The 24543-nt window shown below is 41.8% G+C and overlaps 1 protein-coding gene across 2 annotated transcripts in view; it reads right to left on the bottom strand.

The window, feature by feature from the left end:
• ankrd11 (ankyrin repeat domain 11) overlaps positions 1-22363 on the bottom strand; it is a 220112-nt gene extending 197749 nt beyond the window's left edge. For both annotated transcript variants that reach the window (XM_067998032.1, XM_067998031.1), the window contains exon 1: positions 22233-22363. The gene's annotated coding sequence lies outside the window, so the exon portion shown is untranslated. The remainder of the gene's footprint in view (positions 1-22232) is intronic.
• Between the last annotated feature and the right edge of the window lie 2180 nt (positions 22364-24543).

Raw genomic sequence — 24543 nt, 5'->3', positions numbered from 1 at the left:
TCTTAATTCAGTCTTTTTTCCCTCTCTATTTCGTTTTCTGTACCTGATCTGACATTGAATTCACTATTCTAATCTGCACTTCCTGGTTCTGATTGTTCACTGCGGTTAACGATTCTTCAATCTGATTGGTTAAGGAGACACACAGCTGCTTGCCCTGTTCTCACAGGTCCCAGATGCCCTGTAGAATGAATGGCTGTCCCGGTGACAGTAACTTGCCATGGAAAAGCTCATAGACTTGCACTTGCGCTTAGACTTTCTAACAAACGGCTGGCGCTGTTCGTTCGCCGCTCACAGCAAAATCTGGCCCAAATGTTATCTCTTAGTAACGCTACGCTTATTCGATCCGGTATGCTGGAAGCAACAACGCAGATGGACCAACTATAGTGCAATATTCCAGTAACCACTACAGGTTAAAAAGAACATCAAAAGCAAAATATTGCAGATGCTGGAAAACTGAAATAAAAACAGAAAATGCTGGAGAGGCTCAGCAAGTCAGGCAACATCTATGGAGAAAGAATCAGGTATTAACATTTCAGGTCGAAGACCTTTCATCAGAACTGGAAGATGTTAAAGAATTAAAGTTTTTGAGTAAGTACAGAGCCAGGGAATGGGGGCGAAGGGGAGGGGGAAGGAAAGAACAAAAGGGAAGGTCTGTGATAGGGTAGAGAGCACGAGTGATTAATGTCAAAATGGTTGATGGTGCAAGGCAAGGAAGGTGGTAATGGGACAGGTTAAGAAACAAAAGACTGATCAGGTGTGGCTGTAAATGGCAGCAGCATAACCATTACCAGCATTAGCTGACCAAAAAAATGGGAGCAGTGGTTATGATCTGAAGTTATTGAAATCAATGTTGAGCCTGGAAGGTTGTAAAGTGCCTAAACGAAAGATGAGGTGCTGTGCCTCGAGCTTACGTTGAGCTTCATTGGAACATTTGTAAACAATTTTACAACACCAAGTTATAGTCCAACAAATTTATTTTAAATTCCACAAGCTTTCGGAGGCTTCCTCCTTCCTCAGGTGAATGGTGTGGAAATGACATTTTCGAATCCTTCGCATTTGAAAATCACAGAACAATGCCTGGTGATTACTGCCCATTGCCAAGGCAATCACAGTGAGCAGACAGAAAGGTGTCACCTAAAAGGCCACCGAATATACAAACCCCCCAAAAAAAGAGAGAGAAGGAAGACAGTCAATGACCCATTATATTAAAAACAGATAACATTTGTTCGCTGGTGGGGTTACGTGTAGTGTGACATGAACCCAAGATCCCGGTTGAGGCCGTCCTCATGGGTGCGGAACTTGGCTATCAATTTCTGCTCGACGATTTTGCGTTGTCGTGTGTCTCGAAGGCCGCCTTGGAGTATGCTTACCCGAAGGTCGGTGGCTGAATGTCCATGACTGCTGAAGTGTTCCCCGACAGGGAGAGAACCCTCCTGTTTGGCGATTGTTGCGCGGTGTCCGTTCATCCGTTGTCACAGCGTCAATGGCAAGTGACTGGCAGGTCAGGGTCATGCTTGCAGACAGAGCAGAGGTGTTCAGCAAAGTGATCACCCAGTCTGCGTTTGGTCTCCCCTATGTAGAGGAGGTCACATTGCGTGCAGCGGATACAGTATACTAAATTGAAAGGAAGTACAAGTAAACCGCTGTTCCACCTGGAAGGAGCTTTTGGGGCCCTGGATGATGGGAAGGGAAGAAGTGAAGGGGCAGGTGTTGCATCTCCTGCGCTCGCACAGACCTTCCCTTTTGTTTTTTTTCTTCCCCTCCCTCCTTCTCCCCCACTTTCCCTGGCTGTTAAGAGTTAAAGTTTTTAAGCAAGTTAACATCTTCCAGTTCTGACGAAACATCTTCGACCTGAACCGTTAACTCTGTTTCTTTCTCCATAGATGCTGCCTGACTTGCTGAGCTTCTCCAGCATTTTCTGTTTTTATTACAGGTTAATATGGACCTGAACACCTCCGCTCTATCAGCAAGCGTGACCCTGACCTGCTGGTCGCTTGCCATTTCATTACAGGTTAAAAAGAGGCAGTTTCATACAAATAAAGATACAGCACAGAAGGGGACCATTCGGCCCATCATGTCCGCGCCGGCTCGAAGAACAACCAGATGCCCATTCTAATCACACCTTCCAGCACCCGGTCCGTAGCCCTGCAGCTTGCAGCACTTTAGGTGCAGGTCCAGGTACTTTTTTAAAAAAGAGTTGAGGGTCCCTGCCTCTACCACCAATTCGGGCAGCGAATTCCATACACCCGCCACCCTCTGGGTAAAAAAGCTTTTCCTCATGTCCCCTCTAATCCTTCCGCCAATCAGCTTAAATCTATGTCTTCTAGTTCTTAAACTCTCCGCTAGGGGAAACAGGTACTTCCTGTCTACTCTATCTAGGCCCTCATAATTTTGTACACCTCAATCAAGTCTCCCCTCAGCCTCCTCTGCACCAAGGAAAACAAACCCAGCCTATCCAAACTCTCCTCATAGCTGCAATTTTCAAGCCCTGGCAACATTCTTGTAAATCTTCTCTACACTCTCTCCAGAGCAATTACGTCCTTCCTGTAATGTGGTGACCAGAACTGCGCACAATACTCCAGCTGTGGCCTTACCAGCGTTTTATACAGTTCCATCATTATATCCCTGCTTTTGTATTCTATACCTCAGCAAATAACGGAGAGCATTCCGTATGCCTTCTTCACAACCTTATCTACCTGTCCTGCCACCTTCAGGGACCTGTGCACATGCACTCCAAGGTCTCTCACTTCCTCTACCCCTCTCAATATATTCCAATTTACTGCATATGCCCTTTTACTGTTTGCCCTCCCCAAGTGCATTACCTCACACTTCTCCAGGTTGAACTCCATCAACCCATTGATATCTTCTTGGAGTCTACAGCCATCCTCTTCACTATCAACTACATGGCCAATTTTTGTGTCGTCTGCAAATTTGCCAATCATGCCCCCTACATTCAGGTCCAAATTATTAATATATACCACAAACAGCAAGGGACCCAACACTGAGCCCTGTGGCACACCACTGGAAACGGATTTCCATTCGCAAAGACATCCATCGACTTTTACCCTTTGTTTCCTGTTACTGAGCCAATTTGCCACATTTCCCTGTATCCCATGGGCTTTTAACTTTCTGACCGGTCTGTCATGTGGGACCTTGTCAAATGCCTTATTAAAATCCATGTAGACAACATCCACTGCACTACCCTCATCAATCCTCCTTGTCACTTCCTCAAAGAATTCAATCAGATTTGTAAGGCATGACCTTCCCTGAACAAATCCATGCTGATAATCCCTGATTATACCATGCTTTTCCAAGTGACAGAATCAATACTGAGAGGATAAACCTAATAGTTTGCCCACCACTGAGGTAAGACTGACCGGCCTATAATTGTTCGGCCTTTCCCTTGTACCCTTTTTAAACAATGGTACTACGTTTGCAGTCTTCCAGTCCTCCGGTACCTTCCCTGTATCTATTGAGGATTGGAAAATGATCCTCAGAGCATCTGCTATTTCCTCCCTGTCTTCCTTCAATAGCCTAGGAAACAATCCATCCAGCCCTGGTGACTGATCAACTTTCAAGGATTCCAGTCCCTCTAGTACTTCCTCTCTCGTTAGGTTTACCTTATCTAATATTTCACACCTCTCCTCTTTAACTACTCCGTCCGGATCATTCCTCTCCCTTGTGAACACAGAGATAAAATATTCATTTAAAACCCTACCCACATTCTTTGCTTCAACACACAAGTTACCCTGATCATCCCTGATGGGTCCCACTTTTTCCTTAGCTATCCTCTTGTTCTTAATGTACTGATAAAACATCTTTGGGTTTTCTTTAATCTTACTAGCTAATATTTTTTCATGCCCTCTCTTTGCTTTCCTTATTTACGTCATCCCTGTACTTTCTATACTCCTCTAGGCTTTCTGCGGTATTTAGTTTTCTGTGACAGTCATAAGCTTTCTTTTTCTGCTTTATCTTGCCCTGTATACTTCTAGACAACCAGGGGGCTCTAAATTTGGCACTGCCATCCTTTTTCTTTGAGGGGACATGTCTGCACTTTACCCGTAGAATTTCACTTTTTAGTGCCTCCCCCAAGCTTGCCACTGATTTTTCCTCAAGTAGTTGCGTCCAGTCCACTTCTGCCAAATCACCTCTTAGTTATATAAAATTTGCCTTCCCCCAATTTAAAACATTTACTCCTGATTTAACTCTGTCCTTTTCCATAATAATGCTAAAACTAACTGAATTGTGGCCACTATCCCCAATATGGTCACCCACTGTCACTTCACCCACATGCACATCTTCATTTCCCAGGACTAAATCTAGAATTGCATCCCCTCTTGTTGGGCTTGTCACGTACTGGCTAAAAAAGTTCTCCTGGACACCCTCTGTGCCCCTCACACTGTTTGAATCCCAGTTGATGTCAGGGTAATTGAAGTCCCCTACTATTATTGCCCTCTTATTTTTGCACTCAGAAATTTGCCTACATATTTGTTCTTCTATCTCCCTTTTGCTGTTCAGGGGTCTATAGTACACTCCTAGTAGTATGACTGCCCCTTTTTTATTTCTTAGCTCAATCCATATGGCCTCGATTGATGATCCATTGAGCAGATCATCCCTTCTCACAACTGTAACTGATTCTTTAACCAATAATGCTAACCCCCCTCCTTTTTTTTTAAAATCACCCACTCTATCCTGCCTGAAAACTCTATATCCAGGGTATTGAGCTGCCAATTATCCCCCTCTTTAAGCCAGGTTTCCGTAATAGCAATGATATCATGCTGCCATGTGTCTAACTGTGCCCTTAGCTCATCTGCTTCGTTTGTCATACTCCTTGCATTGAAGTATATGCCCTTTAACCCCATCAAATTCCTGCGCTGAACACTATTTAACCTTTGCTTCTTTTGCCTTTCTGAGTCGCTAACTACGTCACTAACTGCTTTTCTACTTCCCATTTCCTGGTCTGAATTTGTCCTATCTGTACCTGCCCTTTGGTTCCCATCCCTCTGCCATAAACCCTCCCCAACAGAACTAGCAAATGCCACCGCGAGGATATTGGTCCAGGTTCTGCTTGGGTGCAACCCGTCCAAATTGTGCAGGTCCCGCCTTTCCCAGAATTGGTCCCAATGCCTCAGGAATTGAAACCCCTCCCTCTTACACCATCTCTCAAGCCACGCATTCATCTGGTCTCTTCTCCTATTTCTGCTCTCACTAGCACGTGGCACTGGGAGTAATCCTGAGGTTACTACCTTAGAGGTCCTGCTTTTTAATTTATTTCCTAACTCCCTATATTCTGTTGGCAGGTCCTCATCCCTTTTTTGTTTAAAACCGACGTCGTTAGTACAGATATGGACCACGACCTCTGGCTGCTCACCCTCCTCCTTCAGAATGTCCTGCAGCCGCTCCATGACGTCCTTGACCCTAGCACCAGGGAGGCAACAAACCATTCTGGAGTCACGTCTGCAGCCGCAGAAATGCCCATCTGTTCCCCTTACGATGGAATCCCCTATCACTATTGCTCTCCCATTCTTTTTCCTCCCCTCCTGTGCAGCTGAGTCACTCGTGGTGCCATGGTCTTGGCTCTTGCTGCATTCCTCTGATAAGGCATCTCCCCCAACAATATCCAAAGTGTAATGTCTGTTTGAGAGGGAGATGGCCCCAGGGGACTCCTGCTCTCCCTGCCTAGTCCTTTTACTCTGCCTGGCGGTCACCCATTTCCTTTCTGCCTGCGTAATCTTTACCTGCAGTGTGACCACCTCACTGAATGTGCTATCCACGATAATTTCAGCATCGCGGATGCTCCACAGAGAATCCACCTGCAGCTCCAGCTCCGAAATGCAGTTAGCCAGTAGCTGCAGCTGGACACACTTCCTGCACACATGGTCGCCAGGGACACCGGCAGTGTCCATGACTTCCCACATAGCGCAGGAGGAGCAAATCATGGGTGAGAGCTTTGCTGCCATGACTTGCCTTAGGTTAAGCTCGGTAGTTACTCCCTTTAAGGAGTATACTCCTTTAAATTACTCAATTTAGAGAATGTTAACTACACTAGGGACCTTGATTCACTAAAAAATGCTACTTGCTAGAACTAAATTAAGTTCAGTTTTTTTTCTAAATTTAGTTTTATGCTATAAGTTACTTAACCCACAATCCTAAGAAAGAAGAAAACAGAAGAGATACTCACCACCAACCACCTACCTGCCTTACCTGTGACATCACACTGCAGTTTTATTTTGTTGTTGCTGTGACCCGCTCTCTGCTGTCTAAATAAATGCACCTCACCCCTTACTGTACCGAATCCCCTCACTCACCAAATTCCCAATTATAGACTCTGTCGAAACCAGACTCCGTCAATAGCTGCTACTCCGTGCTCCCTCACTTCGTACATTAGCAAAACCCTTCTGAATTTATGCTAGCTAGAATGCCAATCACCTGAGTCATCCCCAACTGACAGTAGATTACCAGTTCTAACCAGTCACCTAATTAACTAGGTGACCAACTGCCACTTCAGGCTGCTTGTTTACTACTAACTGAAAACTGCCAGTTAAGATTAAATTAAAGTTAAATGCTTGATGCCAAACTTAGTCAAATTTTAGATAAAGATCAAACCTTAAAAATCCCCTCACTCACCAAATTCCCAATTATAGACTCTGTCGAAACCAGACTCCATCGATAGCTGCTACTCCGTGCTCCCTCACTCTGCCAATTCTGCTCAGAGTGTGAAACTCCCTCTTAAATTTGGAATCTTTATGGAATGGTTTAATTCTCACTAATGAAGTATGAGTAAGCATTTATTTCATTTTATTATACAAAATTGACTCCATCCAGCTGAAGGCAGCAATGGAGATACAAATAAGGTAAGCAAAAAGCAAGAAAAAGATTGAAAACAAGAGGGAAAAAGTTTAAAGGAAACAAAGTAATCATAAAAAGAAATACAAATACAAATGCAAACAAAGCAAGTACCTAACACACCAAGTGGCATCTCCCAACCAGAAGCAACAGCCATCACCCATGATCCTCCAACCCTTCAAAACATTAAAACTTCTCCTCTGTGACATAAATTAATCACGCAGGCTGAGACAGATTGGGGAGAGAGATCTAGCATGAAAAAGTGAGGAACATACTCCAACCCAGAGAATCAAGGTTAAATCTGTTTTGGTATTGGTAAAGATTGCCAAAGGGTAATGTTGCATTACTTGAAGGATCTATGTGTCCACATGCTGAATAAATAATTTCCTTGGTATCTACAGAGGCCTCCTGCAAGGTTATCTGGAAATGCATGAATGTATACTTCCTTTGAGATCGTCTGGGCACCCTTCTGAATCATTGCAAGACTGATGTTGTTTTGACATTATAAACCCATTAAAATAGAAATCATAGCAGTGTCTGATAATTTTTATAACTTTTGCACTATTGCAAATTGGTAACATGATACAGAAAATGTATTTTCCACATTCTAAAATGTTTTGTTTTGTTTCCGAGATATAATTTAAAGCTTGAAATTTTTCACCGAGTCATTAGACAGAAACTAGTAGATTCAACACAACAGTGATAGTGGGAGTGTGACTGGTGTTATGGACCAAAGAATGTATTCGAACACATGTTCACTGCACTGTGCTCCCACACAGAAAGCTTCTTTGCACAGGCTTTTCACAAACTGTCTCCAAACATACACCCACTCATAGGCACATTTTAGTTTATTAGTTGGCAAATCACTTTTACCATCCACAGATTGCGGAACTTTAATTTCAAACCTTGAACCTCCATCTCTCATTGTCTTGTTTCCTAAAGAAAGGCTTTTATTATACCAGAATAAAACTAGAATCTTCATTTAAACCTTCGCAGCAGCAAGAAGTCAAAAATGGGCACAGCTTAGGTCTGTAAATTGCAGCAAGTGATGATGTACACATATTATACATGCCTTGTGATCAGAATACATTGCTTATGAGCAGCGATACTTTGTCCCTTACTCAAGCCTGCCTGTCTGGCTATACTTTGCAACACTTGGTCTGCCAAACCATTGCGGTGGAGGCCTAGCCCTCTTCACCAAATTACTCCTCAAGTAACTTCTCTTCTTTGAGCACCTCACCTTATTCCACCTCTTTGCCTCCCCTTTAAAATCATTATCATCCTCCGAGTTCCGTTCTGTGTTTCTCCAAGATATCGCCCACGTCTTTTCCTTACTCAGCCGCTGCGCTGAACGCCTCCTTATCCTCAGTGATTTCAATCGCCATCTCAACTCACCTTGCCTTCTTTCCTCTGACTTCACTGCCCTCCCTAAACTCTCCTTCCACATAACCTCATGAACGGCCACCCTGTCGACCTTCGCATCTCATGTAGCCGCTCTACTCCTATGGTCTCAATCATTGACCATCCTTGTGTCCCTCACCACCCATATCCACATACCCTCTTCAAACCCCATTTCCTTCTTTGTCCGCCCTTGGAGCAAAAAGCTCTCCCTCAAGTGACTTACAACTGCATTTTTAAACTCCCAACTGCCTAGTCTTTGGCCTTCCATTCACCACAATATTTTTACAACTGTCGATATGCTCAATCACTCCCTCACCTCCACTTTTGTTGCCCTTGTTCCCAGTAAAATTTTTATACTCTCTTCCCATCCTGATCATTCCCACAATATCACCCTCATCTTGGCTCCCCCGACCGAGGGGTGTAGACTTGATCATATCTGGTACACAACTGGCTTAGCCATCCATCAACAGATCAGGCTGGATCACAACAAGCACTATCAGGCCTCATTCTCCTCTGCCAAAACCACCCACAACTCGTCATTCTGGAGGGCAAAAATAAACCCAAGCTTCTTTTCTCCACTACCAACCATCTCCTTAAACTCCTCTCCTGTGTCCCCTCCAACAAGAATGAGGAGGTCATGGATTTCTTGGTTTCTAAGATTGAGACCATCCATTCATCTGCTTCCGCCGCATCACCCCCATTCCCCTTGGCCACCAAGCAAAATCTCCCATGTTCCGCCCCGCCCTAGCCCTGGCCTGCGTTTTCCTCGTTTCTCCCCTCATGCCCTCTCCGAGCTCAACTTGTCCATGAGATCCACCTCCTGCTCCCTTGCCCCATTCCCACTAAACAGCTGACCATGCAAATGCCCTGCCTGGCCTCCATGTTGGCTGTCATGGTTCTCTCTCCTCAGGTATACTGTTCCTCTTCTCTTACAAAATCAGTGTCATCAACCCCTCCTCAAAAAAACCCACCTTTGGCTCCTCTGTCCTTGCAAACCACTGTCCCCATCTCAACGTCCTTTCCCTCTCCGAAGTCAGTAAACATATCACTTCCCAATTCCATGCCCATCTTTCCATGCTTGAACCTCTCCAATCAGGTTTACACTGCTGCCATAGCACTGAAATGGCTCCACTCGAAGTCACAAATGATATGTCCCCACAACAATGACCTTTGACGCTGGAAACCACACCATCCTCCTCCAATGCATGTCCTCCGTTCTCCAGCTCAGTGTAATTGCTCCCATTTGGTTCCAACTACCTATTCTTTCGTAGCTGAAGCATCTCCAGCAGTGGCTTCTCTTCCCGCCCCCGCACTGTTGGTTCTGGAATTGCCCATGGATCTATACTTGGCCCTCTCGCTTATCTATATGCTTACCCGTGGTAACATCATCCAAGGACATTGGGTCAGCTTACACATGTATGCCAACAACACCCAGTTCTACTTTTCCATCGCCTGTCTTGACTCTTCCACTGGACAAGTCACAATTTTCTATAGTTAAACATTGGGAAGACCAAAGCAATAGTCTTCGGCCACCATTACAACCTCTGTACCCTTGCCACCGATTCCATCTCCTTCCCCAGCCATTGTCTCAGTTTGAATTTCACTGTTCACAACCTATTTGACCTTGAGCTGAGTAGTCAGCATGCATGGAGGTGCCACTTCAGTGACACCAAGCATCCACAGAGCCCCAGAAAAGATCTCATCCACGCATGTGCAACTAAATAGCAGAAAGAGCAGCACCGTCACACATGCATGGATGAAAAAAAGAGAAAACATGGCTTCCTTTCATTCAGCAACAACTTACATTTAAATAGTGCCTTTAACGTAGGAAAATATCCCAAGGTGCTTCACAGTAGCACAATCAGCCAAAAATTGATACCGAGCCAAAGAAAGGAGAATTAGAAGGGGTGACTAAACAAATGGCGAAAGAGAAAGCTTATAAGGAGAGTCTAAAAAGGAGGAAAGAGATAGAGAGGAAGAGGGGCTTAGGGAGGGAATTCCAAAAATTTGGGCCAAAATGGCCGACGGCACGGCCTCCAATAGTGGGGTGAAGGGAATACGGGAATGCACAAGAGGCCAGAGTTGGAGGAACAGAGAGTTTGCGGAGGGTTGTAGGAGGTTTCAGAGATCGGGATGGGTGAGGCAACGAAGGGATTTCAACACTAGAACAAGAATGCTAAATTTGGTAGACTGAGAGACAATATATATCAGCAACCACATGGGTGATGGAGAGCAGGACTTGGTGCTGGTTAGGATACAGCTAGCAGAGTTTTGGATGAGCTCAAGGTCATGGAGGGTGGAAGGTGGGGTAGCCGGCAAGGAGATCATTGGAATAGTTGCATCTGGAGGCAACAAAAGTATGTATGTATGTATGAGTTTCAACAGCAGATAGGTGAAGACCGGCCACGTCATGCAGGTCGAAGTAGACGGTCTTTGTGAAGGAGAGAATATGGGGTCGGAAGCTCAGCTCCAGGTCAAATAGGCTGCAAACAGACTGGTTCAAACAGAGACAGTGGTCGGAAAGGGGGAATGGAATCAGTGGCGAGGGGACAAAGTTTGTGGCGGGGGTTGAAGATAATGGCTTCGGTCTTCCCAGTGTTTAATTAGAGGAAATTGCAACTTATCCAGAACTGGACATCAGAGAAGCAGGCTGACAACAGAGAGGTGGTGCTATTTGAATCTGTATGAATAGACGCATGGAAAATAGCTCAGCCCAAGACCAGGTTTAAGATCTCACACAGAGTTCTTGAAGGTATTAAAAGGCCTTTTTAAAAAAAAAAATTAGCTTACTGTATTAAAATTTCATTTTATTATGAATGATAATTTGAGGCACAGTGAAATAAATGTTCACGTGTGGCTTTTTAGTGAATATGAAATTTAAGTCAGTCAATCAGCATACCATGGATACATTGGACACATGCCAGATGCAAAACTTCTTTACAAAAAGCAATTTTCCTCAAATATTTATTTTACAATCCTTACAGATATTTACTCTTAATATTACAAAAAAATTGTATCTTTCTCAAGTTTACTCCTTGCACAACTATCCTTTCTAAAGATGCAATTACATTCCTGATCACGTCTGCTTGAATTAAAGGGATACAAACTAAATTAATTGATCTTCAGTTAATTCAATGTAAAATGTTCTTCCAATGGTTCAGAAGTAATATCACCATCCATGAAACATACAGAGAGGGAACACAGACAGGGAAGGTCCCACGGTTGAACCCTAGTCTGTGCTGTGCTATCAGATCTCAGCAGGGGCAACAGCGAAGGGGGTTTAATTAGCTGCAGCACACTTCGTTGTTGTTTTCATATCTTCACATTCTTCCCTTGGAAAATAGTACGAAGTACTGTATGGATTCACAGGCTGATTAACAATCTGACAGGCCACGACTTGAATGCTCCTTCAATGGCAGTAAACATCTTTATACTTGCTGATAAACTGGTTAGTCCTATATGGCAGGAGAATTTTATGAATTCTCACAACCCATACGACAGAGAGTGACACCGACATCCACTGGGCGCCAACCCAGAATTCAGTGTCACAGCTCCGGTCTCCAATCGAACCATGCATTTTCTAAGTCAGAGGTGGGAATGCTACTGCTAAGCCAAAGGCTCGCTCCTAGTGCATTTGGATTAGGGAAGGGAAGAAATTGGTCAGGGTTTCCCCCATTTGATTGTTACACAACAACCACCGCTGGAAGGGTGCCTGTATGCATGCCAAGTGAGGTCTGTGTTTGGCTGAAGCGCCCTCCGCAACTGGATGACTGCCGACTCACCTTCAAGGGTCATGTGAATAATGGCCACTTGGGAATGGTACAGACAGCTACCACCACCCATGGAGCTGAACCTCAGTAAGGGAGTCTGGGTATTCTGTGGTGAGTGGCTCGCCTCCTGACTCCCCAAAGCTTCTCCACCACTTACAAGGAATACGTCAGGAGGCTAATGGAATACCCACCACTTGCCTGGATGGGTGCAGCTGCAACAAAACTTAAGACGCTCAAAACCATCAAGGACGAAGCAGTCCGTTTGATTGGCACATAACCTACTAGCCTAAACATCGGCCCCCTTCACTACTGGCGTACTGTGGCTGCAGTGTGTACTATCTACGGAATGCACTGCAGCAACTCACCAAGGCTTCTTCTGAAGCACCTCCCAAACCAATGATCTCCACCACCCAGAAGGAGAAGGGCAGCAGCTGCTTGGAAACACAATCACCTTCAGGTTCCCCTCCAAGTCACACATCATCCTGACTTGGACATACATCATCGTTCTTTCATCGTCACTAGGTCAAAATCCTGGAACTCCCTACCCAACAGCATTGTGGGAGTACCTTCCCCACACCAACTGCAACAGTTCAAGGCGGCGGCCGACCACTACTTTCTCAGGGGCAACTAAGGATGGACAATAAATGCTGGTCTTACCAGCAACGCCCACATCCACAGAACGAATTTTTTTTTAAATTCAAGAGAGGAGGAGAAAAAGAATTCAATGCAAAATATCCTCGTTTTATCATTTGCAAGAAAGAAACATTTGAAGAATAAAGGAGCAACAATGAAGCAATCGATAGGACTGACCATTCTAAACCACACTACAGATATATAATCTGTAAAATTCTGCAAACCTGAAACTCAAAGGACTTATTTACCTTAGTATTACCAGGGGCTTACGTTAATACTGTGCTGCCTCAGCTTAAGTCTCAATGAGTTGTGGACCCATTAAGGTTGTAAAACAGTAGATTGCTTAATGTACTATCGGTCCAGCTAATAAGACTAACAAGCAAGGAAGTCTTGGAAGGCAATTGGTATCAGGGTCCCACTATCATGGTCATGACCTGGATACTAACAAAAAGCAATGGAGTGCAGCATCTGATTGGAGTCCCATTCTTCATCAAACTAATTGACATCCATCTTCTGACATGCTTATCCAGTTGAATGATACTTGGGAAAGGATCTACATGGCAGAATTGATCACTATTAAGTGTCCTTTAGGTTGCATTGAATTAATGAAAATGAAAGCGCGTACGATCATGCCATGCTCACTCTTAATTAGAAGGTTTTCAAGAAAGTTGCAAAAGGCTGTTGGAACTTTTGAAGCAGTGCTGCAAAAAGCAGAGTGTGAAGAGTAAAAGCAGGGTGTTGAAGAGTAAAAGTTGGAAGATTAAGAAAGGTTGTGATTAAGCAGACAGGAGTAAAACTTGTAAAGTTCATCACAGCTGTTTGTTATAACTTAAGAGACATAAGCTATTAACTGATAGTCCAAAGGCAAGTCAATCTTAAAAACTTTTGACCTGAATGGCAGATGCCAGTCCAATTTCATGTGTACCTGCTAGAATTGGGGAGGGGGGCAGGGAAGGAAGGTTTGCAAGATGCTTTTGGACTACTACCTACTTATTCAGATTTCAGCTACAATATATGTTATATAATTTACAGGATTTAGCCTTCATCCATCTTACTGTTCTGAGGCAAGTGTTCCAGAACTCAATTCAGCTCACATTTGCATTATCTTTTGGGTTTTTTTTAACTCCAATTTTCTCCCATTTTTCCTCTCCACCTGAAAGCATGGTATAGTTCCACAGGCACCAGCAACCCTAGTAACTCAGTAAACTGGCCATCCTTCATGGTTCAACCTAAAAATTGGGAATTAAGCACAGTCAAAGTCCACACAAGCATTCCCAGCAGGAGTCATGGGGATAGTAATGAGAAATCAGAAATCAGAACCCTCCCTAGCCCAAGAGCACTAAAGCTAAATGTGCTCTAGCTCAGACAAGTATCAAACCTGGGACCCTCCCTTCACACTTGGATTTCAGATATATTTTTCTTGCTCCATTTGGGCTAGAGAGAGAGAGAGAGAGAGAGAGAGAGACTGAGAAATACCTAGCTAAATTTTTCACATCCGTAGCCAAGGCTGCTAAGGCCAACAGGAGCACCCCAAGAAATATCAGCTAACATGACTCAGATTGGTATTGAACCTAGAATGTGGTCTTCCTGACGCACATATCTTCCAAGCTATCAGGATGTCACAGGAATGATGATTTCTTGCTGTGACTATCCAACATTGAAGACATGAATAACTACCTGCTGTTTTTTTTTTTAAAATAGCATCATTGGATCTTAAATAAGTACATGAAAAACCAGGTTTAACATCTCACCTGATGGAAAGCACTTCTGCCAGCGCAGCATTCCCTCAGTACTGCACTGAAGTGTCAGCCAAGTTTAATTCCAGGGGCTTGAACCTACAATCTTCTGATTCTCAGTGCTACGATCTGGAGAGAGACTGAACAGAAGCCAGGTTCCTTCCCCAAATAGAGGGAGAAAAAAATTGGCTGCAAGATGATTGGCTGAATGGTTTTATTAGATGACATATCAGAAACAGACATCTTATGCTAAAACTCTGCAGTAGCATGGACCACACAAAAAAAAAATGTAAAAGCAGTAGCCATCCCCGCAATAGTATACACAGAACATCTTATGTATCCAAGCATAGGCGACTTATTAATGAGTATTCTAAAGATGCTTTTATGTTTGTTCTTCTTTGATTTGAGTCACTGGCTATCCATGTTCAACACTGTTTCAACGTAGACCCACAATTTAGTGGAATGCAGTCAACAGAGGCTGTACTAATAGTATACAAATACCTTAAAACTCTATCTGGAAAGTCATAGTAGAAGTGGCAATCAATACTCATCAGGATTTTTGGCAGCAAACAGAACAAGAGAAAACACAGAAAAAAATGTCAAAAGCTCTTAAGTCAGAGAAAGTAGTAACCAAGAAAGGAGAGAAAAAGGGAGGGGGGGAAAGAGCAAAGTAAAATAATTTTAGAAGTGAATTCCACAGGGCAGTGTCTACTTGAGGTGGTCAAGCCAGATCTGGCAATCAGCAGTCATGCCATTGTAGGCCACAGGCACGGGCCATCTTCAGTCCACAGATGTAATTCCATGGAATTGACTGTTGTTCCGGCAGGAGGTGAGGGGGGGGGGGGGGGGGGGGGGGGGGGGGGAGGGGGGGAGTGGGGGAAGAGAAAGAGAATGGAGTCAACAAAATCCTATAGTTTACAATTGTGCACATAGTTGACAGCAATAAAATCCTACATCAATCTCCTAACCCTACAAAAGACATTGCCCAGTACGTTCCAACAAATTATTAAGTTAGTGGACTCTGATGCATATCCAAAGATAATAGAAATAACATCCATTGACTTAGAAATGCAAGATTGGGAGAATTATATGCATGGGATCTGAAGGCACAGCAATTAGAGGAATAATATTGATGCAGTTACAAATTGAATGTCTTTAAATATGAATTCAGACAAAGTCACTAAATCCTCAATCCTCAGAACTGAAGCACCACTGCATATATAGTTCAAAATATATGGTATCCCTGTTACAATGACATATCACAATAATATGTGCGCAAGAACAAATCTAAATGAACTTATACTGATATTCTCCACTCTATAAAAGGAGAAGCACCATTTCTGTGACAGTCCCGCCAAGAGGAGGAACTCACCACAGGGAAACAAGTCGACAAATCCGCATCTTACGTCAGCTTGGTTCAGATGGTAGCGAGTTCAAGCTCCAGCCCCAAAATTATGCCTATAAACTTGGCCGACATTCAAGTGTACTAAGGGAGTGCTGCATTGTCAGAGGTGCTTTATTTCAGATAATACTTGAAACCAAGGCTTCATCTGGCTGTTCATGTACACATTTAAAATCCCATTACAATACTCAATAACAGCAGATAGTTCTTCCAGTGTCTAGGCCAACATTCCTCCCTCAACCATCATCAAAAACATGTTAACAAGTTATATCTCTTACTGCTGTTGTGGGACATTGCCTTGAACAAAATAGCTGTTGTATTTGACTACATAACAATAGTCACTGCACTTCTAAGTAATTAATTCAGTGTGAAGTGTTTTGAGACATTTGTGAGACATGTTACTGCGTGACATAAATCCAACACCTCTTCTCCCTCATGTTAATATAGCTTATTCCAAAAATACCCAAGGTTTGACGTGCACTGTGGAGTCTACTGGCATGGCTCAACAATGCAGGAATGACTGAGAATTCTGACTGAAAAATGACAGAGTTGCTGCTAGGATTAAACCATATTAGTATAAAACGGAAGAATCAGAATGCGTGTGTGGAGGTGTTTGAAAAGCAGACTTTAATTTTTAAAATATTTTACAATGATGTAAATAAAAAAGAAAATATGGTCGTGACCTTTCATCGACCTGAAACGTTAACTGCATCTCTCTCCATATATGATGCCTGACCTGCTGAGTGTTTTCAGCATTTTCTGCTTTTGAGATTTCCAGCATCTGCAGAATTTTGCTTCACTAAATTTAAATGTTTATTTAAGTACAGTTGCCTTGATATTTGGTAACTAAGGAAACATGCAAATTAAGTTTAATATATTTCTTGGCATTACTAATAAAAGTCCACACTCCAACAGATGATCAGCAAAAATAAAGAACTGGTTCCTTGTATTACATGCAGAGATTTATTTCAGTATGATTTATTTAAGCAAGGGAAGAAAAGTATTTACCTACTTGCAATGGGTAAGGATTATTAATTTTCCTGAAACCAATCAAGAACATTTGATTGCACTGATTCCTGTTGGGGCCACATTTGTAATATTGCTTGCAGTTATGGGCACCCTACCCTCAAGAGGGTATTGATTCACTAGAGAATAAAGATCATTATGGGACTCAAGAATTTTAAGTTATGAAGCACTTGCAGAGTTTTTTGGACAAAGGAAGATTGAGCGAGGACATGATCCAGATCTTTAAAAGGCAGAGAAGCATGATAATATTGATTATGCCAGTTATTTAACAAGACTATAAACACTGAATTAGAGGCCACAATTTTACATTTCATAAGCTGAAACAAGGCTAAAGATTAAGAAAAACAACTTCCGCCAAGGTAGCGAATATGTGGAACAAGTTCCAAGTTGATGCTGTTCTAAGTTACTTGGGGGATGGCGGGGGAAGAAAGAGAAGGGAAGAGTAATTTTGGAGGAAGAAAGGGGCACTTTTATTCCCTACTCATAAAATATGTATCAGTTGTATAAGTGAAAAAATAAACTCCCAAGTGCAATTCATCAGACTAAAACATGAAATGGATATTACCCTTTACCCAACTGATCACAGGCTCAATGGACCAAATGGCCTCCTTCTGTCATTCTATGATCAGGGGAAGTGATACTGATCAAAATCCCCTGAAAGGATGAGGGTATATTTATTTAAAATAATAAAAGTATATTGGTCCTTTAAGATATCCTGCCTTCTATCGATCTAGAATGCCTATGCAGGGGGGGGGGGGGGGGGGAAAGAGAGAACACACTTCAGTCATCACATTCCAGTTTAAAATGCTGAAAAATTGCAGAATTCATCTTGTAAATGTGTTCAGAGTCAAAGACTGAAAACTTTCAATTTAAACCCAGATTTGTAATAAAAACAATCCTAAATCTTAATACTAAATAAAATGCAACCCCAATCCATACTATTTTCCTCTATTAAAAAAAATTCTTAAAAGCAATTTAACTCTCTGGTTTAAACCAGTGCCAGATGTATTTGTGATCAAAAAGATCTCAGTTTTGCTAATTTATGCACTGAACTCAAACTTACAAAAAGCTTTCAGTGCTTTGAATGGAGAACTGCATTAGCATTACAAGAGCACTTACTACACATTGCAGGTCAGTAAAATGTGCCTAGTATTACTCATCACCCAAACATTCTTTAAAAAGTTACAAATAAACAAGACTGCCTTAATTTTTTTTTGAATAATGTTTATTAATGCATTTTAACACATATATAATCTTGCAGGAGGTGAAACTTTCCTAAAGTGTCAGTGACTCAATTAACAAATGAACTTCAAAATGCCTCCTACAAACAGAACCCCTAACCCAATTATTGGCTACTGTACTCAGTTGCTTGAAGCCATTTCCATCATTTCTACATTCTCAACTCATGCTTTTACCCCCCACCCCCCAACTCTCAGTCTTCAAAATTGACCCTAGATAACCCATTTAATAGCTTGCTGGGAATCAGAAATTCTCTGTACAATCTTAATCTGAATGAACCACAACTGATGACTGAAATGTCACATTAATTTCTTCATAACTCCCTCTATTCTGAAAGGGAAAATCCAAGTCCACTTCCCATGCTTCCCTCAGTCATTATGACATCATTTCTTAGCACAAGTAGCTGGTACACCTTTGCTACAAAGTACAGCTTTGTCATTGGACTATCACCTCCTCAAACAGCAAGTTTCTTCTCACTTGACCAAGACGGATTGCACCTGGAGTAGTGTGCACAGTTCATGCTGCAACATAGGGGTCTTTCCAAGACCTAAAAGTGGTCCTGAAGAGAGCATCGAGGCTGATAGTCAGTGTCAGAGGGAAACGCAACGAGGAGCTACTTGATAAGCTCGAGTTCTTCATCCTAGAAGATATCTCAGAAGCATCTTTGAGGTGTATGGTACTTAACAGAACCGAAAAAGTAAATTCAAAATTAAACTTTGATACACAGGCCAGCAGGATAAGAGAGAATAGGTTGTAAAGGACAAACTTAGGCCGTAGGTGTTTCTTTACACAGAGGGTGATCAACAGGGATAGAATGGAGAAAAGGTGGTTGACACTGGACTCATATAAGGAGTATAACATAAGAAAATAATCAGTTGCCTTTCTCCCATCAGTCTCTGGATCAGCTGGAATGGCTGACATAATGGACAGTTCTTATCCTGGAAGGATGAAACTAAGCGAGTTGAAGGAACTTCTTAATGCAAACCTATTTTGTGAAGACATTCAAACCATCTTCCCAATACATCATTAATGTGAATGTATCAAAAAAGAAAACTTCAGAACCCAAGAAATGCCTGTGGTTTATTCACATACATCCAAGACCACAAAAGCTCCCAAGTCCTTACAAAAGGTTTGATTATCAATCGGCAGAAAGGAAATTCCCCCAATAAAAGAAATTACCTAAGCTGGAAACATGAAACATTAAAAAGATATCCACAGCGTGAGCATACTAAGGGGAAATGTGTACAGACAAAAAATAAACCAAGGGTCTTTTTTCTAATATACGTAGCACAGTGGCTGAGCACATTTATGTTCCAATGCTTGATGTCATACCTGGAAGTCTTTGTGTGCTGAGAGCATAATCTCATCAGAAGGACATAGTGCACAGAGGTCAAGCTTCTCTCTTGTGGTGATATTTTATTTGTGACTACAGGGCAAGTCACAAAAGACCAATCCGACATGCTGTTTAATCACAGTTGTACAGCAGCACTGCCAGAAGCCACCTACCCACCCTCCAGATCAGTTAAAAGGCACCATGGAGCAAAATGGAGAAAATTAAAAATGACCTAGCACAAATTCACTTTTTGGAACTGAAAATACTACATTTTGATAACATTGCAAATGCCAATGAAAGCTTGAAATGAGGGCAAATATATAGTCCTCAAAAAAATTGAATGTGACAATTTAAAACTAATTGTGACAAATTCATTATAATTTTTTTTTGAGGGTTATACCTGCCCCATTTCACATTTTAGATGAAGTTATTTGCTTTCCTTTGGCACCATTACTGGTGGCTAAATTAATAACACACCACTTCTAATGCCAATAATCTTTAAAGAAAGTTTCATTTTGAAGTCATCAGTAATGTACTTATCATTCCAGGGTCACAGTTTTGCATGTGGGCTAACTAAGCAGACTGCTAGAGTAGCTTACTGCTTGTCTGAAACTTGATCCAATTTCCCAGGCAGCAGGTGATATTGTGACAGATGTAACCAGCTCTCCATCATGTCTATCATTTCAGCTGACCCAGAGACAGATGGAAGAAAGGCAACACTGGCCAGATAAGAAAGAGATTATTTCCCTTAATGCTATACTCGACAATTTTTCCCCTTCTTTTAAAGACATTGAGACCTTACCAGGGTACAATCCAACAGGCGTTGGGTGCTCTCCAGAACCGAGCCAAAGTGGTTAATATTAATTATGAGCCTTGACAGTGAGTATCAGAAGGCAATTTGACTTCAGGGGGGTATCACAGTCAAACACAATCCAGTCCTTGCCCAACATCCACTTCTAGCAATAGTCCCTAATCCAGGGGCTCTCATGCGAACTGCTGTGCTCCTACCACGATCTTAGCTGAGATCAGCTATCTGAGCAGAGATCATGGATTAAGTACCAAAATTTTCTGGTCAATATGACTCAGTACAAATTGATCAAGACATCAGGGAAGCAAACAGATCATTTTCGCAAAGCTCCCCAATGCCCCAGTGTGTAAATACATGAATCTGTGCACCATTAAGTCATACAGATCAACAAGCTCCCATGTCCTACAATCTGTGCTGAGTTAGCTGATCTCCGCTAGGGCAACAGCATGGGCACTACAAAAGGTGCCCTTGGTTAGAGAGGTGGAGAAAAAAAGATCAATCCAGAATTCCTGCTAATAATTGCAATCCAATGACTGCTGTTGGAAAGCAGACATGTTGGCTGCCAAACAAACAAGTAGTCATACAGAGAAGGATAGGGTTGGATCAACTGTAATGATGGTAGAATAACTTGTCAGTCACTGTCTGGCATGATGAGAGAGGAAGAAATTGGAGATGAGAAAGAAAAGGATTATACACAAATGTTGTCTCACATCTCTTGTGAGTAAAAGCACTGCTTCTAGTCATACGGAGACAAACACTGGGAAGGTCCCAAGTTTGCCCTCTTGTCTGTGATAAGTTACCCAACTGCACTTAGAGCAACAGCTGGGACACTTATTAAGGTGGGTTGTGGGGTAAACAAAACCAATGTCCCATTCCTGACCACTATCCAGTGACAGTGCTGGAAAGTCAAGTAAAGATAAGATCAAATTCAGAAGCTTCCCACCTTCAACATCCAGTGTATAGTCTGCTTACACTAATTGTCTGGGCTCATACATGAAGAATGAGCACTTCAACAAGTTTTTATGGAGAACTGCCATCACCTGTGAAACCTATCCATCATAAGTCACAGAATTTAGGAAATGAGAAAAAGGGGGGGGGGGGGAAGAGAAAATTGTTTTATACCACATTAAAAAACTCAACCATAAGTCACAGAATCTGTAACTCAAATGGTACCAGAAATTATTCTTCCCCTTCATCTGTGGGTTAAATTTTGGACTTCATTGCCTTTATTTAACATGAGGATCTCCAACACAAGTGTCACAAACTGTTATATCATCCACACTGATTCAATAAAAGCGGTAACCTACTAATCAGAACATAATTTCACGACAAATATTCAGCTTCCTCCAAGCACTGTAAAGTCCTCCTCTTCTCAAGATGCAGCAGCCAAAGGCTGCGATAATTTTTTTTTATTATAAGTTGATGCCATCCACGTACATTTTCCTGATCATTTTCTCGAAGAAAAACTAGATAAATTGATGTGAAACCTTGTTATTTCGGTGCGAGCAAACTGAAAGTAACAACGAATCAACATATATTTACAAACAATAAATCGTAATCAGATTAACCGAATGAAGATACAACATATTCTACAAACTGCATTTTGTTGCAGATGATATTTATAAATATGCTTCATATACATATAAAAAACGTTTCATTTGCCTCTGATAAAATATAATTCCAGAGCAATAAACTCAAACATTATGCCTGAACAACGGCACTGCAGAAACAAAGTAATAGAAATAATCGAAAAAACGCAATCGATCGCATGCTTCGCATAACTGCGAATCTTGTAAGTTTTAGTAAATATCGGCAAACTAATTAATACATAAAAATACACGTCTTTCGTGCTTTGTTTCAGTACGAGATGCAAAGACCTTATATGTTAATTATAGCGCATGGTTCAGGACTACGAGCACAGGAATGCAAACACATACATGTTCCGAACACAATCATTGTACTATACAGTGAATGCAAATTATTTCGGGCTGATCTCTCTTCTGCCTTTTCAATTTACCGCAGTCCTCGTTTCACTTACCGGTCCAGTGTGGCTCCCTAACCCCGGCCGCTCTCCTCACGCGAGACCCAGGCTGCGTTCTCCCATTCACAGTCCCACTCCGGGGCCCAGCCGAATGTTTTCAGACCTCAATCCGCACCACTCCGATCTTGGCCGGAAATTTCACACCCCCCCCGCCCACCCCCCCCTTTCAACCTCCTTCGGAATAAATAAAACCGATCATAAGAACAAACAGAAATACACGTCTCACGGCTTTAGGGTTTAAAACCAACCAGTTCCACTCCAGCACCACCACAGGGAAAAAAACCAGCCGCTTTAGTTTAAGGAAAATAATTTCGAAACATTAGAAAAAAACGTTTCCAAACGGCCTTTGACTTTCCGCGGGCATAAATAAAACGACGTCTCCCATTGGTCCGTAAGTGGTCACGCGACAGCCCAACCGACAATGAATGTAACGAGGTTCTCGACTGGTTGAACGATCTACCGGAAGTATTTTTGTTTCTTTGAGGAAAAATTAAACCAATTCTAAAATTAAAACTCATTTTAGCCACCTCTGCAATACAGGGGGAAAAAAATCCGAAATAAATACGATGAACATCTTCATTTCCGCACATTGACCTCTGGCATCACGATCCCTAAATCACGTGACTGGATTGCCATGCCTTATGTTGTGTTGATGTCACGCTTATCCTCGCTCTGCTGCGTTTAGTTCTTATCCTCCAACTTGATTGCTTTTGTCCTTTGTATTTGCATAGGGGTTTGCACCAAATAATCTGCAGTTTCGGAAACTGATTTGTTTGGGTTGAAGTGAAAGTTTGTCCGTAGCTTATATAAATATGTATTGAAAATGATCTCTTTGGGAATAGTTTAATAAACACTAGATATTAACCTTTTGCCTACGATTAGATTTTTTTTAAATAGCAGAATTTTTAAAAAACGAGTCTGTTTGATATACTGCAAGATATGTTACATTTATATTCGCAATGTAAAAAATAGTCTTACCTTAACTGTGGAGGCTTTGTTTTCTGGACAAATAATAGCAGGAAGTTCAAAACTGAAGAACAACAATCGGGAAGTAAATGGAAAGGAAAAGAAGAAAACTTTCTTTTGTAACAAACCAAAAACCTGCAATAAATATGAACTGCCCCAATAGAAGTTAGTTCAAAATGAAAATTACATCATTGACTACAAAGAGTACTATTCTCAATTTTCACCAACCATTTTGTTTGGACGTTCTAAACATTACAAGGTGCTAGTAACTTGTTAGACTTATGATCTTTCCAAATGATGAGCTCCTGATCTCAGTCAGGTTGCCAAGGGAAGTGACAGACAGAGAGAGACAATACACCTTCAGGACCATTGTTTCAATCTACCATTTTTAAATTTACTTCTGAAATGTGGGCAACACGTGGCAATGGTAGATGATGGCAATATTTATTGCCCAGCCCTAGTTATCCTGAAGGCATTAACAGTCACCCATATAGTGTAGGAATGGAATTGTATGTAGACCAGAGAAGATGGCAAGTTCTCCCTGAAAGACATTCATGAAGCAGTTGGGTTTTTAATAGCAATAAATTAACTTTCATAGTTATTTTCTGGCACTAGCCCTCTAAATTTATTGAATTCAATTTCACAATTTACCATGATAACATTTAATCTTACAACATCTGCTTGTGGAGTGCCATAACCAGTAGGCTATCATACCCATTAAATATTGCTACCTCCAACATCTCCCAACCAACATCCATGAATGAAGCTGCCTACTCTTGCTCTTGAGAGAAGGGAGACATAATGGCAGAAAAACTAACACTGAAAGTAGTATTAATTCCTCCTATGCAGAAGAATTTTTAAACACAATGGCTTGTAAGGAAAAGTACTTCATATTGAAAACACCCCTCCATGTTTCCTTAATGAAAGAAATAAGGTAGCTTTACTTGTACTTTGGGAGTTGAATCTAATCTATATAACAAACAGTTTTGCAGCTGGCAAATCTGTAATTTCATGGGTCAATGGGACAAAAATGATGATTGGCTCAAATAATGACAATCTGTTAAATTGACAATGCTAATTGGCTCAAGTATCCATTACTTTAAATTTAGTCACACAGAAAACAGTTCTACTCACTCAACAGACAGTAAAATTTCCAATTTGCAATGAGCAAGCACCAAAAATCCACTCAATCAAATTACATTTTTTTTTCAAATTCAGCAATTCGGAACCACCAACTACCAACACAACAACAACAACTTGCATTTATATAGCACCTTTAATGTAGTAAAAAGTTGACACCGAGCCACATAAGGAGATATTAGGACAGGTGACCAAAAGCTTG

Source organism: Heptranchias perlo, chromosome 16, assembly GCF_035084215.1.
Source record: "Heptranchias perlo isolate sHepPer1 chromosome 16, sHepPer1.hap1, whole genome shotgun sequence".
Taxonomy (NCBI): Eukaryota; Metazoa; Chordata; class Chondrichthyes; order Hexanchiformes; family Hexanchidae; genus Heptranchias; species Heptranchias perlo.
This window is presented reverse-complemented; position numbering and strand designations above follow the sequence as displayed.